Source organism: Dipodomys merriami, unplaced genomic scaffold (assembly GCF_024711535.1).
Source record: "Dipodomys merriami isolate MVZ:Mamm:240054 unplaced genomic scaffold, mDipMer1.0.p SCAF_146, whole genome shotgun sequence".
In the NCBI taxonomy this organism is placed as follows: domain Eukaryota; kingdom Metazoa; phylum Chordata; class Mammalia; order Rodentia; family Heteromyidae; genus Dipodomys; species Dipodomys merriami.
Window position 1 is genome coordinate 228,641 of NW_027202782.1, and position 6,058 is coordinate 234,698.

Here is a 6,058-nt window from a genome sequence, read left to right on the forward strand (position 1 = left end):
TGCAAGATCTTGACATCATTTCTATTGGCATTGATTAAATCTGACTTCTGAATGAACTAGATACTTGTATAAATACTCCCCTCCTGGAAGGCTGAATGCCCCTATGTCTTGTTCCAGAGATAACTTCAACAGGTATTAGTGTCCATTAAATGACAATTACCTTTTTCAAAGCCCAAATCACCATATTCAAAGGCTTCCTTAGAATAAATTACTCATAAGCAATATATAATTCAGCATAATATATGTGGAAACAAATTCAAATTTTCAAAAATTTCTTTATTTAATGTCCTTTTTGTTGTTGTTATTGTTGGTCATGGGGCTTGAACTCTGGGCCTGAGCACTGTCCCTCAGCTCTTCAGCTCAAGTCAAGTGCTCTACCACTTGAGCCACAGCACCACTTCCTAATGTCCTTTTTTTTTCCAGTGCCTGTCCTGGGGCTTGAACTCAGGGCCTGGGCTCTGTTCCTGAGCTTTGGTGTTCAAGGTTAGTGTTCTACCAATGGAGCCATAGCTGTACTTCTAGATTTTTTTTGTTGTTATTAATTTTGTTATTTAATTTTGCTGCTAATCAACTGGAGATAAGATTCTTACATTCATGCCTAGGCTGGCTTCAAAGGTCAATCCTCAGAACTCAGCTTCCTGAATACCTAGGATTACAGGTGTGAGTCACTGGTACCTGGCTTTAGTATATTTGCTTAATATTATATAGTTTAAGAACAGAATCACCACTGCTCACAGTTGGATGCATAGTGGTATGTGTTGTGGTTTTCATAGGGCTAGGTGATGCCTGATAATGTCTGCACTAGCTATTTCCAGGTCAAAATGGTTCTCAGAGAGGAAATATTCAAGCCTCATTCAACTCTGAACCTAGTATATTCTAGCTAGCTCTAATTATCTTTGGAGGCTTATACAGATACAACAAATGGACTCTTCGTCAGTACAAAGGGAGGGACTTTCCTGTGACAGGCTAAGTGCTGATACTCTTAGCTTAGCCTCAAATCCCATTACTGGAGAACCTTCAGCCCATTACTGGAGAACCTTCACTCCATGATATTATGAGGAGAATGTAGTTTTAGGAGTCACTTCCACACAGAATTTCTCAAGACTAGATGAGGTAAAATAACACATAGAGGTACTTGTTGGAAGAGCATATAGACTCAGATTCTCCTCTATAGCAGTCATAATTCAGAGTTCTCTACGTCAAGTACAGAATATAAAAGAGCTGCAGAACTATTCTGGTTGAATGAATGAAGGACTTAAAACATCATCTACCAGCTTCTGTTTTCTGAATCCTAGCAGAACCAGAAATGCATGTCTCTATACTTGAATCATTCAAAAACACCAAAGAACTTTTTTCTAGGCAACTGTTTGCCTGAGCTTTGGGTATAAGTCATGAACCTGAATAAAGAGTTGTTATAAAATATGTCTGAGCACCCAGACAAGTGCTCTCACGTGCACCCACAGACCAGCTGAAAACCTAGAAAAACAAACTTGCAATGGAAGGTGGTGTCGAGATGTGGTCAAAGACAATGCTTTCTGCCCTTATAAAGGCTTCGATAAAATTTAACAGATATTTTTGTAATATTGTGTATACCAGGTGTTATTTTCTGAAGTCCTTGCAAATGTTAACTGACTTACGTCTCATAACAATCATAAGATATATCTTATATATTGATTCATATTTTACAGATGAGAAAACTGAGGCCTTGTTAAGCAAGCCAGAGGTTCAGTGTGAGGGTAAATCGAAGTCTACTAACAATGGCTGATGGACCAGGGTCAATTTTCCATAGTCTAACTGCCTACTAGGAGAAAGTTAAATGCTCACTAGAGAAAGAGAACTCAACTAGATCTCTGTATGTCACACAAACCAACCCAAAGACAGGCTCCCAAGTTCTTTGGATAATGTGAACAAAAAATAAAAATTTTGCAATGCTTAAGATTATTTATTGAAGTAACTTTGTCACAGCATCCAAGAGTAGTCTGAGAAGATATTACTAAATAAAGTAACATAATCTATTGTATGAAAATTTAAAACTAAAAGAGTACATGAGGTCAAAACTGAGGAAATTTGAATAATATATAGATTTGAGTCAACAATAACACACTGGTTCCTTAATTGTAACAAATGTACTACACTAGAGTAAGGTGTTAATAGGAGAAACAAGGCATAGGGCATGTGGGAACTCTACTGATGGTCTAACTTTTCTATATATCTAGTAGATCACAAGTTTATTAAAAAGAATAGTCATATGAAAACAAGAAATCACTTTCAAAGAAACAACCTAAGAGTTAAAAAGATTTTCTCTAATGATTGATAAGACAGCAGGCAAGGAAATCATATCTTTAAACTACTGAAATAAAATTTTAACAGAATTATATACTCAGTATAAATGGCCTTCAAAAATAAAGGGGATTTTTTTTCCAAACACATAAGGATTCATAATGATTAAAATAATCAACAAAAGGAAACTATTTTTGCAAATAAAGATGACTACAGATAGAAGTTATTAAACTGGGAAGAAATAAAGAGCCTACAGGATAGAGTGAGTAAATGTGTGAATAATAACTTTTAAGACACAATTAATAATGTATGAAGTTAATGAGGAATAAAGATGCACACTGCTGTAGTACAAAAGGCAAAGGTGAGGGTAAATGAAGACTTTCAAGACTCTTACCCAAGAATATTAATAACTTAATTTAAGGCAGGTTCCAATAAGCTAAGACTGAATGCCATGAAATCTAAAGCAATTTCTAAAATGATCTATCTACCCTTTAATAAAAAAAATCAGTTAATAAAAACATGTCAACAGTGTTAAAGGATAAGAAAAAGGACCAAAATAAATTAGAAAACATTAAAAATATTGGCAAGTTGATAGATTTAAAGACCAATATATTAATTAATTATTATTATTATTTTTTTGTCTGTCATGGGCCTTGAATTCTGGGCCTGGGCATGTTCCTGAGCTCTTCAGCTCAAGGTTAGTGCTCTACCACTTGAGCCACAGTGCCACTTCCAGTTTTCTGGTGGTGTATTGGAGATAAGAGTCTCACAGACTTTCCTCCTCGGGCTGGCTTTGAACTGTGATCCTCAGATCTCTGCCTCCTGAGTAGGTAGGATTACAGGCATGAGCCACCAGTGCCTGGCTATATCTAATGTAAATGGATGAAAATTTTCAATTAAAAGATAAGGATTTGAGGGATAAATTTTTAAAGAGTAACTTGAAAATTATACTTGGTATATAATTTAAAGATAATGAAGCATAATGATTAAAAATGAAAGAGTGGAAAAAAGAGCATGTCATGGAACATTTACCAAAAGAACACTGATAGAGCTACATTTGGGCCAGATAAAACATGGTTAATACAAGACATATTAGTAGAGATAAATAGAAATATTTTACATTAATGAAATGGTAAGGACAACTAGAAAAAGTAAAATTTTGAACTGTATACACTTAATAACATGGCTTCAAAATATATAAAGCAAAATACTGACAAGACTAAAAGGAGAAATAAATCTACAATTGATAACTCTTACAACTTCAAAAAAGAAGAAAACTAATAATATTGGAGGCTTAAAAAGCAAAAGTAACAAATATGCTAAATAACATGTAAAACACTGCACTCAACAGCTGAAGAATATTTACTAAAATGGACTGCATGTTGATTCATAGGAAATCAACAACTATTAAAGGGCTAGAATTATATAGTTTGTATTTGGCCAACAATGGATCTAAGCAAGAAATGTGAAATACAAGTAACTCAAAGTTCTTTCAAGTGCTTTGAAATGAAGCATAGTGGCAAATACATCATGATGAATCTTAGAACGTATTTTGAAGTAAGTTTTAATAGAAATATGCCATATCAACATTGTAGGACATGAAACAGTGATTAGACAGAGATTTACAGCACGGAGTGCATATGTAAACAGAAAGAAAGGAAAGTGGAGAGTCAGGGACTCATCTCAAAAAATCATCCCTTAGATTAAATCAATTAAAGCTACAGAAACAAAGAACTAAGGAAATAAGAAAAATAAAAGAAATGAAGCAAGGCAAACATACAATACTGACAAAAAGGAATAGATTTTATAGCTCAATGTTAGAGCCTTTCCCTAGCTATCATGAATGAAGCCCTGGAACCTACAATAATACCCACAAAGCCAAATTACAAAGACTGACTGACAAATTCCTAGCAAGATGGTTAAGTAAATGAGGACTAATGATCAGATCATAAGTGAAAAGTAGAAAATCACTGAAGTCTACCAGCACTTAAAAACTATAAGAGAAAATAATCAACCTAAAGTTAATAAATTTAAATTTTGTGGATAAAATGGACAGATTCTCTGGCAATCATTTTTAAAATGGGCATCAGAAGAAATCCAATCACCCACATAATCCTATAGCAATTGAAAATTGGGTTTTAATATGAAAGTTTCCCTTTGAAAAGATTACTTATTATAAACTACTGGAATTTGTAAGTAAATTTAGGAAGAATTTTGATATAGTCAGTAAAAAGTAAATTGTGTTATGCAAATAGAAATAATTCAAATATAAAAATGTTTACATTTAAAATTCATGCAAATAAAGACATTTGTACTGCAATGAAATTAACAAAAAATGAAGAATATCTCCAACCAAAAACCACATTGCTATACTAAAAGAAGCTAGGAATATAAATAAAGAGACACACCATGACCTTGATTAAGAAGCTAACAATTATCACTATCAAGTCTCTCCACACTAATGTCCTGACTCAGGCAATCTAAATAAGATCTCTGACAGGTTTCTTGTAGACACTGACAATCTAATTTAAAAATATATGTGGAGAAAAGCATAGGATAATAAACAGGAAGAGAGTTTTAAAGAAAAACTAAATTGGAAGTCTGATAATGCAGCAACAATAATAATAAAGAGTTAAGCCAGCATACAATTGCTACACATTCCAACAATTAGACCAATAGAACAGAATAGAAAATCCATTATCTGGTCTATCAACATATGCTTCTGAAAAGGCATGAAAGGGCAGCCTTTTCAATAAATATTGTCTGAACAGTGGGTCAACCATATAAAAATAACAAAACTACATTTTTCTATCACATCATATACAGAAATCAGTTCCAGATAGATTGTTGACCCAAATGTGTAAAGTAAAACAATAAAGTTCACAGAACATGACATAGGAGTATATTTTTATAACTTTGGTTGAGGTACACAGATTTCATAAGGTGTTCATAAAGAAAATCATAAAACATCAACAAATTGGATTCTGTTTAAATTAAGAAATTAATTAATTTGTGCATCAAAAGATATAATTTTGTTGAATGTTGATGGCTCATGACTGTAATCCCAGCTACTCAGGAGGCTAAAATCTGAGGATTAAGGCTTGAAGCCAGCCCAGGCAGAAAAGTCTGACACTCATCTCCATTAACCACCAAAAGGCTACAAGTGGTAAAGCACTAGCCTTGAGCAAACAAGCTCAGAGACAGAGCCTAGGCCTTACGTTCAAGCTCCAGGACTGGCACAAAAACAGACAAAACAAAACAAAATAAAAACCAACAACAATAAAAACCTAGCATAGACAGTAAAGAGGAAACTACAAATGAGATATCTGTAAAACTTCTCATCTCTGATAAAAGCTGATAACCAAAACATAAAAACAACTCCTATCACCTATGAATATACAATATAATATAGGCAGCCCAATAAAAAATAGCCAGAGCTCTTGAACAGGCATTCTTTACAATAACTACTAACACTGAATGTTCATGTTTCCCTGGATCTAGCAAACTTATTCTCTGGTCTAGTCTACTCCGTCAGAATTTTGGCTTACAACTCAAGAAAAATCGTATTATCTGGCTTCATGTGAAAGAACATACCTCATGCACATAGTAAGAAGGAACATAAGTAGAATTTTAAAGCTTTTTTTAAAAATGCCAATTCTGGGGTTTGAACTCACTGCCTGGGCACTGTTCCTGAGCTCTTTTGCTTAGGGTTAGCACTCTACCATTTAAGCCATAGCTATACTTCCAGCTTTTGGATGGTTATTGGGAATAAGAATCT